General features: G+C 41.9%; 1 protein-coding gene across 5 annotated transcripts in view; it reads right to left on the reverse strand.

Moving 5' to 3' along the window:
- RAD54L2 (RAD54 like 2) overlaps positions 1 to 12,731 on the reverse strand; it is a 109,976-nt gene that overhangs the window by 57,657 nt on the left and 39,588 nt on the right. The window contains exon 1 of one of the 5 annotated variants that reach the window (XM_061397488.1): positions 5,120 to 5,906. The exons of the other annotated variants lie outside the window; for them this stretch is intronic. The gene's annotated coding sequence lies outside the window, so the exon portion shown is untranslated. Of the gene's footprint in view, positions 1 to 5,119; positions 5,907 to 12,731 lie in introns of those variants that run through there. 5 annotated transcript variants of the gene reach the window in all.

Genomic DNA, 12,731 nt, shown 5'->3' on the forward strand with positions numbered 1-12,731 from the left:
CAACTACGTTCTTCATGTACTTCAACAATATAAAAAGTCAACAACAAAACAGTCAGTCGCAACAGAACAGATGCAGAACCAGATCTGAGAACCCAGCTGTCTCGATTCAACCAGACATTTTAAATTTTTGAACATGTAAAACAATTCTACTCTTCTAATTTCTTTGTTTTGGAAAATAGCTATTTTTCATTTAAAAGATTATTTATGTTAGTATACAATTATTTTAGAATGAATTAATATAAAATATATTAATTCTCAGAAATTAATATAAAATACATTAATTTCTCAGCTTTCATTTCTAATACAACAAATATAGACCAGTAAAGCACTCTGGGGTCTTTAATAATTTTTAAGAATATAAAAGGATCATAAGAGCAAATAGTTTGAGACCTGCTATTCTAATACAACAAAACTCTAAGATCTGTGGTCTTCCCCCCCTCATTTTCAGGTATCACAAAGAGAAAAATTGGCTTTAAGGAAAAACATAACATGCAGAGAACCACATTACATGAACATTATAAAATCTTCCATAATATTTAAATAAAAACCAAAAATTAATCTGATATATAAAAATGATACACACAGGTTATTTTATAAATATAATCATCAAGGGCAAATTTCCTTAGTAACTGAAGTTAATACTACATTATTGCTTAGTCGTTTCATTGTGTCTGACTGTTTTGCGGCCCCATGGACTGCAGCACACCAGGCTCCTCTGTCCATAGGATATCCCAGGTAAGAACACAAAAGTGAGTTGCCATTTCCTACTCATGAGGATGTTCCTGACCCAGGGATCAAACCCGTGTCTCCTACAAGTCTCCTGCATAGCAGGCGGATTCTTTACTGCTGAGCCACCAGGGAAGACCAATGCTACATTTGCAAAGTCAAATTTTCACTTTTACCACTGAATCTCTGCTTTCCACACTCCCTTTAAAATAGCCAAGGGCTGAGGTACACTGCCCTCCTCGTAAATTCCCCTTGGCTTATGCCCTTCACCCAAAAAGTTAACTGAGAAGCACATCCCTGCAAGAGTCAGTCCCAGGAGTTTTGAAGAAGTAGGAGTTAAAGCCCTAGAAGGCCACTGCTGAGGGGAGCAAATGAAAGATTCATTTCATTCTCCATAGAGTGGGGGCGGGGAGGGGGGGGTGAAAAGAGGGAAGGGGGAAGGGAGAGGGGGAGAGAGAAAGAGAAAGGGAATAAACAATTGAGCTGGGAAGACAGGAGCTAAAACAGGGTGACAGATTTGGCTATGAGAAGCCTCTGTGACATAGACACTGTTCCCCAGAGAAATGTGGGTTCTGAAAAAAAGTCCCTCTCTCACACATATGCACTCCACATATGTTAAAACATCAGATCTGTGTAATCTGAGGGTGGGAAAAAAAAAAAAAAGTTAAGATCCCTGGATCTCTAAATGCAGGGGATGAGGAAAGAATAAATGCAATTCTGGCTAAATATGTTACCATTCAACTTGTGAACCCTGTATCTCTTTCCACACAGCTCTAACTTCTTAAAACAGGGATTTCAGAGATAAGGACCAACTTGGCAGGGGCACGGATGGCCCACTCACCCCAGGCTCCCTGGAGCCCAAGCCAGCCCAGTTCAGCTCAACCTAAAAGCAAGTCAGGTTTATCTACTGGATGGTGAGACTGAAGAGGCTTGGAGAAAAGTCAAATCATGCTTGATGTCCCACCACAACTACCTCCACTCCTCTCACCAGCCTCTTCCCTGAGCCCTCTGAGACCGACCCCTCCCTTTCTAAGAAATCTATTATGAAGCCACAGAGCTCAGTCTGGGTACTTCAAACCCAGACAAGCATAAGCTGTGCAGAGTGAGGGATGGTTCATTCACCCCTCACAGGCCTTCAAACATTCAGCATAAATTCTGGTAAAGACATCTCAGTATCTAGTCAATCTACCCACCAGACACAATCCTGAAAAGCTCTATCCAAGTAGCATGTCAACAAATCAGAGCTTTTACAAGTAAGACTACAGCAGGGACCCTTACCTGAATATAGCCACTAGTTTTCTGAATTGATATTGATCACTTTAGATTTTCAATAATCATTTATTTTAAAAAAGTTACACCTACCTCTTATACAGGCTGTATACTATGGTTTTTCCGAAATTGGTATCTACTATAAATAAAATTTCTAGTGCATGACTATTATTTTGCATTATGTACTCACAAATTGTATTTCTATAGCTACTCAAGTTTTTACACTTTGGCTTTGTCAGTGACATGGGCACTCTGTGCACTTAGCTCCATAATGACATAGGTAAACTCTTCTGGTTCCACTTCTCACAGTTCTAAAATGAATGGTAATGCTAGTCAGGGGTAGACTCCTTACGGTGTCTTTGAAACAATACAAAAATACATTTGGTCTGTGCCCCTGGTTCCTAGCACAGAGCTCCCAAAACCTTTGGAATTTTCTGAGTGACAGGAGTGTCTTTTGTTATTCATACCAAGCCCCTTTTGACCAGCCCTGAATTTAGGTTACTGAATTTCTAGAGTGGGATCCCTAGAAAGCCTCAGGATGGGACTGGCCAGCAGTAACACCAAATGACCAAACTTTCAGCCTCACCCACCAAGCTTCTAGACAGGGGCAGGGAGCTGGAGATGAAATTCTAGGGCTTCTGGGTCAGTGAACACACCGAGGTGCTGGAAGAGAGACATCTAGAAAGAGCACTGACACACGGCAACACCACCCCCCCCAACCTTGCCCTGCGCTTCACTTCCATTTGGCTGTTCTTGAGTTGTATCCTTTACAATATGCCAGTAAACATACATATAGTCTTGAGTTCTATGAATCATTCTTGCTAATTTTTGAACCTAAAGAGGGGCTCGTAGGAACCTCTGATTTATAGTCAGTCAGTCAAGGACTTGTGACTGGTATGTGAAGCAGGGGCAGTTCTGTGGGACTGCGTCCTCACCCTGTAGAGTCCACACTAAGTCTGAGTAGTTAGCATGAAAACTGAACTGCTGAACACCAAGTTGGGATCCAGAGAATCAGAGAATTGGTTATTGGTGCTGGGAAACATCTCAGGGTCACAAAGACTTATAAGTGACAAATCACAAGAACTTATATCTGCAAAGAACAACAGAAAACTTAAAAATGCATTATTTCTTGACTTCCCATGTGCAAAAATAAAGTATGGCATTTACTGCAATGCAACAGGTAACCTGTACCTTTAAACAACTAAATGTCACTTTCCCAGTTGACTGAGATTAGTAATTACATGATACATGAATTGGAAAATGGGAATCCATAGTGAGTTCACCCCTCAAAGAACAAAGGAAAAAAAGAACCACAGATAAAACCAAATGTGTTATCAACACCATTTTCCACATTTTCACTGAATAATAAAAACTGATTCTGAGAATCAGGAAAAAATGAGTGGAACCAAGGAGGATCATTTAGTGACCTAAGCAATTTAAAATACACATAGAAAAACAAGGGCTTCCCTGGTAGCTTAGATGGTGAAGAATCCACCTGCAATGTGGGAGACCTGGGTTCGATCCCTAGGTTGGGAAGATCCCCTGGAGGAGGGCATGGCAATCCACTCCAGTATTCTTGCTGGGAGACTCTCCATGGATAGAGGAGCCTGGTGGGCTGCAGTCCATGGGGTCGCAAAAAGCTGGACACGACTAAGCACGCAGAAAAATAAACAAAAATACATACAGAGTCTAACCATCCATCACCTGTCTATTAGATACGTCTCCCTCCCTTGGCCAACATACCCACTTAAGACAACCAAACCTATTAACAGCTATGAAAATGTGGAAGAATTGAATTACACTAATGAGTTCCACTCAAACACAATCCCTATACTCTGAAGGTGGCACCACCTTTCTCTAGAGTGCACGGGGAAGTCAGGATCAGAATTTGAGAACTGAGAGCATCCTAGGACCAACTGTGTACATCTCACCACATACGTAAAATAATTCTCTAAGGACTGTTTCAGACTGAAGGAGACTACATGCAACATTGGATCCTGGATTAGGTCTTGGACTTGGGGAAGAAAACAGCTATAAGAGCCAGTACTGAGAACAACAGTTGATGCAACTGAATATGGACTATGGATTAGATAACAGTAGTATATCAGTATTTTATTTCCTGACTGTGAGGACTGTTCTGTGGTTACAGAAGAAAATGTCTTTAGGAAATATACAATCAAGCATTTAGGGGTAAAAGTAAACAAATAACCTTCTAAAAGACAGTTAACAAGGAAGGGAATAAAATCATCTATTCCTGGTTCTCCAGATTTAAACACTTAACAAATACAAAAATATCTTATTTCAAAGTATAGATTTGACAAGATCACCTAGCTAACTATTCTCCTTAGAAAATTAGTAACAAACTTCCTTTAAGACACAATAACTTAGGGTTAAAAAGGCTAATTAGCCTCCTAGGATCCTCACGAACAGACAGTATGTCCTCTCGCTGGGGGGCAGGCATCCCTCCCTCTTCCCCTGAGCCCAGCCAACAACTGGAACTATCTCTGAGGCAAATCTCACTTGGGTTCCCCCTGGAAGGCTCTAGCGCTGATCAATGGCATAAACAAACAGCACCCCACAGGCAGGTAGAAATTGGATGCGCTAGCTTGCCCTCCCTCTGTGTAGAGGTGGCCCAGTTCAGAACTATTTCTAAGGAGACTTATGTAATCAATCTGAATTACGTGTTTCACTGGTACTTTATGGCCAAGGTTATGTGCCCAGTTCTTAGGCTCTTACACACACAGACACAGACACACACACCCCCTCCCTCTGCAACACTGTAAAAATATGTAGTTTAAGATTCACACCACTGAATCAGAATTAACCTAAATAAATTTGCACTGTAAGTCTCTCCTCTAGTCTAACACTGGACATAAACACTGAAGAAACAAACCAGTGACATCCAAATATTAGCAAAGGTAAGTGGGAAAGAAAGTGTGCATCTGGCCTAAAGCCAATACAGTAAAGTAGGAAAAAAGGCTTCTTCTTTCAAATTAATACTCCTATAATGTCTCTGGGGAAAAGCACATGGAGTCTGGACAAACTCAGGCTATAGATTTTGCAAATAAGAAGAGAACCCACAAGAAACCCTCACTTCTGTAAGCAGAAAACAATGGACACTAACCATTGGGAAGAAGGGCCAGGTGTCAGAGACTGGAAGATGACCTGTGTGCCTCCCGTCACTCTTCAGATAAAGATGCTATTCCATGGAGACAAGACCAAACTTCAATCTACCAAATGAGAGGTGATATAATGAAGAGAACAAAATAATTCACATAGTGACATCATGGCGAGGAGATATTGTCATGATAGTGGGGATGAAGGGCAAAGGGTAAAAGGAAATTAAGCTTAAGGAAATATTTTAAAGGAAAAAGTGACCGATAGTTATTTGGAGAAAGAATGGTCAAAGGGAAAAGCAGAAGGGCCAGCAATTCTTGAGGCCAAAGCTTAGGCATCGCCTACGATAAAGACACTGTGCCAGGCACCGTGGGGTGACATCAACACACGCCTCGAAAGGGAAAATAGAGCAACAAGTCAAAACAGAAACAACAAAAATGTCATTTCTGGACATCAAAGATGTCTGTAGCATTTGAATAAGTAACAAATACCTAATCAAACCTAAACATAATTGAAAATTACATCCCTAATACAAAAATGAAAAATGACATTATTGTCCCATCAGGAAATTTACGATACCTTTTTCTCCCCTAATTAGGTTAAACATCTGCCCTAAACACATCGAGTACCCAAGGACACTCATTACCTTCGTCCAGTTAACAGTACAGCCTGGGCAGCATGGTTTCTCTCAAACCAGGGTAAGGCTGTACCCTGGAATTAAACCTCAAACTTCCACCTCATCGGCACTCACTATGCCAACTGCCAACTTACAATAGTTGGCCACCACCATCCAAGAACAATCTAGGTGACTGAGAGTGAAGAATGCTGGCCACCACCATCCAAGAACAATCTAGGTGACTGAGAGTGAAGAATGCTGGCCACCACCATCCAAGAACAATCCAGGTGACTGAGAGACAAGAATAAAAGTGGAACACCTAAAGGCAACTGCTAAATCTCAAGGACAGGGTTTGTAGGCCAGCATTTGGGAAAGAGGGTGAATAAAGTTCCAGTCTTCTGGTCATTCAGTCAACAAGCAGTCATTAAATATTCTTGTGACCTATTCTCAAGTGGACATTGCCCCCGCGCTGCAGCTAAAATGAAAATGCCCCCAAAAGAGAAGGGGCGTGATTAACAGAAAAATGACAGGATAGGGAGCTAATTCTCTCTCCCGCTCACCACAAAACACAGGAAAAAGGAGTGCAAATCATTGTTACGTAACAGTGAGGCTGAACAAAAGGCCCAGCTCAGTCAATGGCTCATCTGCAGACCGTTCTAAACCCAGGGTCAGAGGCTGCCACTTGGCCATGCTAACAGAGAAAAGTACTGAACACCCTACATCACAGCCATTTCCACACTCTCCTCATCATCTCTCCATTAACTAAAAATAAAAACACTGGCTTCCATAACAAACAATTCTGACAGGTGGGCCTCTTTATATTGCAAAGTCCCCATTTAAGATAGTCTGCTCTTCGTGAAGCCCATGTCATTATTTCTGTACCAGTGTGGATAAGACAAAGGAGGCAGGCCTCTACTTAGATTTTTGACCTGATACTAGTATTACATTAATACAAGCTGTATTTTACTCTTTAGAGTAAATAAAATGTTGACATTTTAAAAATAATTATATATTCTGAACTTGGCTTCTAAAAGATGCCACTCACACAGAAGGATGGAAAGAACCTATGCAGTTTTCAATACCATTAGTGCTGCTGTTATCTTGATCAACAACTGTGAAATGCACTCCATTTCAAATTTCAGAAAGAACACAAACCAACACAAAGTGTGCCACTTTATAGCTTCCCTGCGGATTCCACTTTTGCAGCAAAAGCCCATAAAATTATCTGAGGAAGAAATGATTAACTGAGAGTGAGTGCTTGACTACTGGGAACACCAGTCTCGAGCGCAGGACTGCACCAGGGAAGATTTCAGGTCAACAGCCCTAGAAACCATCTGGTGGAAACCAGTAAGAGTGCAACTCAACGAGCAAAGCTCATCTACCAAGCTGGACGAGGACGTCCTGCTTGGCCCCTTGGCAGTGGAGGAGATCCTGCAATTTTCTCACTGCAAAACATCTAGAAATATGGAGAAAATTATAATCAGCATCCTTTCTACATGCACAATTATTCCCACAAAACAAGTGAGAGAAACCCCCACGAACCAACAATGAAAGGCAAACTGAAACCACAAAAAATCATGAGATCTCTCACTACAGCAGTCCTAGGTGAAGAGGAAGGTACCAATCCTGGGGAGGGGGTAGAGCAGGGAGACACAGAAATAATAGCCGGGGCTCAAAGAAGCTGAAAAGAAGGGACTGAGACCGCTATATATACCCTCATGAAAGAGTGGTCTAGGGGAAAAAAAAAATCTAACCACCAACACAGAAGACAACATAAAATCTTGTGTCCATTTAGGTCACAGGGAGAAAAAAAGATATCCAATGGGAGTCTGTAACTAGGAGTCTGCCCTCAAACCAGTCTGAGGTTGAAATACATACATACTTACTTACTTACATGGTCTTAGAAATTAACCAAAACTACAGTGGTCCCAAGCAAGGGATGCTTCTGCATTGCCTAGAAGTAAATTTATAACATCTCTTGGAAATACCTCAACCAGGACCACCAAGATAAAGCCTTATTGAACATGAGCTCATAATTCAAAAGTACAGAGGAGGGACTACTCACAAAAGCAAGAGTCAAGAGGGTCAGATTCCTAAAGCTCTACCTGCACTGTGAAGAGAGAACACCCATGCAGGGATGTAACAGAAGGACAAAGGCTCCCCTCTGCTCCGTAGCTGGACAGACAAGGGGACCATTCCTGGGGTAGGCCAGTTACCCGCCCAGAAAACTGATAGTACTGTTGCCTCAAAGCCTCTTCTCAAAAACAAAAGAAGTGGGGCCCATGGGCACTGGGTGTTAAGCAACTCTATAGACAAAAGGTCTGAATCTCAACAGAAGAGAACCTGAGCCTGAGGAAGCACAACCTTTATACATGTTCATGAAGCTCAATCCTGGCAAGTTATGTAGAATTCCCAAAGCATCTGAGACTGCTGGACAGGAGGGAAAAGTTCTCTTTGTTCTCCTCTCTGGACACTGCCTTCAGGTGTCCTACATCCTCCATTATCATCAACAAAATGGGAAGAAATAAAGCTTCCTTCATTCAGATTTGTAAAAAGGAATCAAACACACAATCCTCGTGTTTCCTAACAGCATCCTATTATAAACATACAAATAACATGCACTACATGCTCCACAAAGCCGTGACTGCTCCCTTTTAATTAACTCTTTTTCGCCTCCTCTTTATAACATCATATCTGGGCTAGTTTCTTCAACAGGTTATATCTGGTTTACCCAAGAAGCCACATATAATTAGATTTATTGAAATAGATGGGGAAACAGTGGAAACAGTGTCAGACTTTATTTTTTGGGGCTCCAAAATCACTGCAGATGGTGACTGCAGCCATGAAATTAAAAGACGCTTACTCCTTGGAAGAAAAGTTATGACCAACCTAGATAGCATATTCAAAAGCAGAGACACTACTTTGCTAACTAAGGTCTTAGTGTCTAGTCAAGGCTATGGTTTTTCCTGTGGTCATGTATGGATGTGAGAGTTGGACTGTGAAGAAGGCTGAGCACCCAAGAATTGATGCTTTTGAACTGTGGTGTTGGAGAAGACTCTTTGAGAGTCCCTTGGACTGCAAGGAGATCTAACCAGTCCATTCTGAAGGAGATCAGCCCTGGGATTTCTTTGGAAGGAATGATGCTAAAGCTAAAACTCCAGTACTTTGGCTACCTCATGCGAAGAGTTGACTCATTGGAAAAGACTCTGATGCTGGGAGGGATTGGGGGCAGGAGGAGAAGGGGATGACAGAGGATGAGATGGCTGGATGGCATCACTGACTCGGTGGACGTGAGTCTGAGTGAACTCCGGGAGTTGGTGATGGACAGGGAGGCCCGGCATGGTGCGATTCATGGGGTCGCAAAGAGTCAGACACGACTGAGTGACTGAACTGAACTGAACTGAATATTATTAAATTGCCTCTTCTTTAGAGGGCGTGCTGCAATTCATGGGGTCGCAAAGAGTCAGACACGACTGAGCGACTGATTTGATCTGATTAGAGGGTTAAAGGAAAGGGCGGACTGCAAGAGCATCTCTTACACTTTTGCTCTACTCCATCTATTTCTAACTCCTCACTCTGTATTTGATTAGGCATCCTAGGTAACAAATCTCACACTCTCAGTTACATCGAAAGGAGGACCCCAAATCTACCTCTTTCTGCTAACTGTGGCCCACAGTGGGCATTTGTCGGCTCCCTGCGTAAGGCAAACAGACAGATTGCTTCACTGCTTTGGGGAAGCTACTCCTGATTTGTGGATTTCCTGAGTTCTTACCAGGTTCTGGCAGCAGCTTCAAACACTTCAGAAGGCTCATATATATACAACACATTAACACTGGGATAAAGATGCTATAACCAGCTCACAAACCCCAAAAAGCCCATCAGTAGGTGAATTGATTATTTAATTTTGCTTTCCAAAAGTTGTCTCCTCTGGGCTGCCTCTAAACAACAGGAAGTAATTGACTCTTAAGGAAGATTTGAAAATAACAACAGCATATTTAGATAACTACATGAGAGGAACCTCAGTGAAGAAAAAGGGATCATCGTCTGTAGAGGACAAGCTGATATTCTACCGAGCAAGTAACTAATCCTTCCACACCTGGGCCTTTTCCAATATCAGGGAAAGTCAGTACTTTCTTTATCAGCAGACTTAACAATCAGTTAAAATTCACTAAAGATACTACTGAATGCTTATGCACAGAAAGGAGTTTGAATGCAATAACGTCTTCTCAGCAAAATGATGAAGCAAAAACTATGGTATTTTACATTCGAACTGCTTGACTGTTGATTTTTGATAAACACAAGGGGGCAGCGGGTGGGGATATGCAAAAAACATGACTTAGAAACCAAGAAGTTCTTTTATTAAGATGCACATTCTCTGTACCCTGACATAAAAGAGGCTCTGAAATCTAGAATCAGGCTGTTCTATAAAGCTTCAAAGAAAGAAGAGAACTGATGATGACTGAGAGCCAATACTTGTAAAGTGCGTACACCATATGAAACCAAGTCCATTATCTAAAGATTCAGCCTCCTAGTCAGGGTACTAGTTAACAAAGAAGAGTGAATAGCAACTGAAGTCCAATTTGAAAAGGGAGGGAAAAGATGGTTCCACAAGGATAGTTCTAACACATCCAAATGCCAAAATTCAGAAAAACCTTAGGCTAAGTTACTAAAATTGACAAAACAGCTCAACAAGAAGCTTTGGTGGTCTCTGAACATCTTTTTCCAGACAGCAATATTTTCCAAAATTCTACTCAGTTCAACCAAAACATATTAAACAACTATCATCTACTGGGGACACAAAGACAAGGAGTAAACACAGGTCAGAACAGATCGAGCATTAAGAGGAATGAGGCCCAAAGTGAGTTCTGAAGAAAGATTTGGACAGTCAGGTAATGTGGGCAGGCAGGGCTTTCCAGGTGGCACTAGTGGTAAAGAACCACCTGCCAACAATGTGGATTCAATCCCTGGGTCAGGAAGACCTCTTGGAAGAAGGCGTGGCAACCCACTCCAGTGTTCTTGCCTGAAGAATCCTACAGATAGAGGGGCCTGGTGGGCTACAGTCCATAGGGTTGCAAAGAAGCGGACACGGGCTGAAGCAACCGAGCACGCACAGGGCGGGGTGGGCGGGGAGGGGAGGGGAAGGGAGGGGAGGGGATGCTGGAGATAAAGAGAGAAGAGGGAAGAGTTCAAAGACAGGGGACTGTATGAACAATAAGTGAGAGACAAAAGCAGATGTGAAATCAAACAAATCCAATAAGACTGCATTACTGGAGCATAAAGCAGGAAGTATGGGGGAAGAGTAAAAACTAAACTTGGAAATGCAAAAGCATCTAAATCACCAAACACCCTATGTTGAGACTGGATATTATCCTACAAGAAGACCAAAATAAGATGACCAGCTCTGTGTACTATAAACATCACTCTGCACCATAGAATATAGAATATAAAAGCATAGGTTAAAAAAAAAAAAGCATAGGATATGCAGTTTCAAATTGAAATCCCACTCATTTTTCAGTGTGACCCTAGGCAAGTTATCTCTTGGGGCCATAGATTCCACACTCGTGAAACAGAGGCACTCCTTACCTTCAAGGATTATTAAAAAGCTGGTGAATGAATATAAATGTAAAGTGCACTGTGAAGTTACACAGTTCAGTTTTTAGCACAGTGTAAGCACTCAAAACATGGCCTGGAAGAAATATTTGCTAGAAAAAATGGAATACGAAGAGACGGTAAATAGCCAGTAAAAATACAAAAAAAAACAGAGGAAAGATCAGATTTGAGAACTATTAGCAGGTAAAGGGCTAGTAGGGTACTGTTCTTCAAGCCCCAGTGAAAGAGTAAAAGACACGTGAGACCTCTTCCAGGTTTCCCTAACAGGGCCTAAGGTGCTGCCGTCACCTCCTCCTCGGACACCAGCTAGACTGGAGACCAGATGTAAAAGCAATAACAGCCTCGCTTTTACTATCAGCACTGCTATCATGGAGAGGGAACTCTTAGACGTCAGAGAGACTAGTTAACTGGAGCGAATTATTTACTTTCCCTCATTTGGGGTAATGACACCTACACTTCAGGTGCTGGAAGCATTTGTGCAGTATGCGACCCAACAACATGATAAGGACTCAATAACTTAACACAGAGAAATCCCATGCAGATGTGCAGCTTCTTTTACAGTGTCTCTCATGAAAACACTACAGCCTTATGTCAGCTCCAGCCCACCGGGAAGCCTTGGTAGCCGAGACTGTACAATACACATCAGTGTGCTGGTTCTCATATAGGCAACCAATGGCCCATTTCCAAAATGTATGCAACATCTTCCACCATAAAATGTGCTATCTGGTCTCCAAACAACTATAACTGGTTTCAGAGAGTTCAACTCTGGAAACAACAGCTGGGATGCTGTAGTTTTACCCTAAAGTTAAGTAAAAAAAACTTGGCCCCAAGCCCAGAAAACAGGCATTCGTCCTAGACAAAACTGGATAAACCAAGTCTACAAACAATGAGTGGATACAACAGTAGGGAAGGAAAGACATGGAGACAGCCAGAATAAACCACAGCAAAAGGCCAACCCATAGCTCAAGAAGGGAACCAAGGAAGACTCTAGAATGTACCAGTTCTGAAGCAGGCAGGGGAGGCCAAACATACCAAGACACCAAAGTTACTAAATGAAAAGTTATCTGAAACACAGATTTTCTCCCTGTTATGCCCAAAGATAAGCTTTATGTTAGCAGGACAAACTAAATAATCTGTTCACATTTAAGATTCAAGATCCCTTATGAGAGGTTAGGCAGCTGGCGAGATACAAACTGAGGAAGGAAGACTATCATTGGAAACAAAATTCAAACACATTAAATATGAAAGAGTAATGGTTTCTACTTCAACAGGCTAATTACTGATGCTGCAACTGACTCACAGATCTGGTTTCTTGTAAGAACTGTACTGACCGTACACGCCACGAGGTATTAGTTGCTGCTTCACTCATGGAGTATGAAGAGAAATGAACCTT

This window comes from Bos javanicus, chromosome 22, assembly GCF_032452875.1.
Source record: "Bos javanicus breed banteng chromosome 22, ARS-OSU_banteng_1.0, whole genome shotgun sequence".
NCBI lineage: Eukaryota > Metazoa > Chordata > Mammalia > Artiodactyla > Bovidae > Bos > Bos javanicus.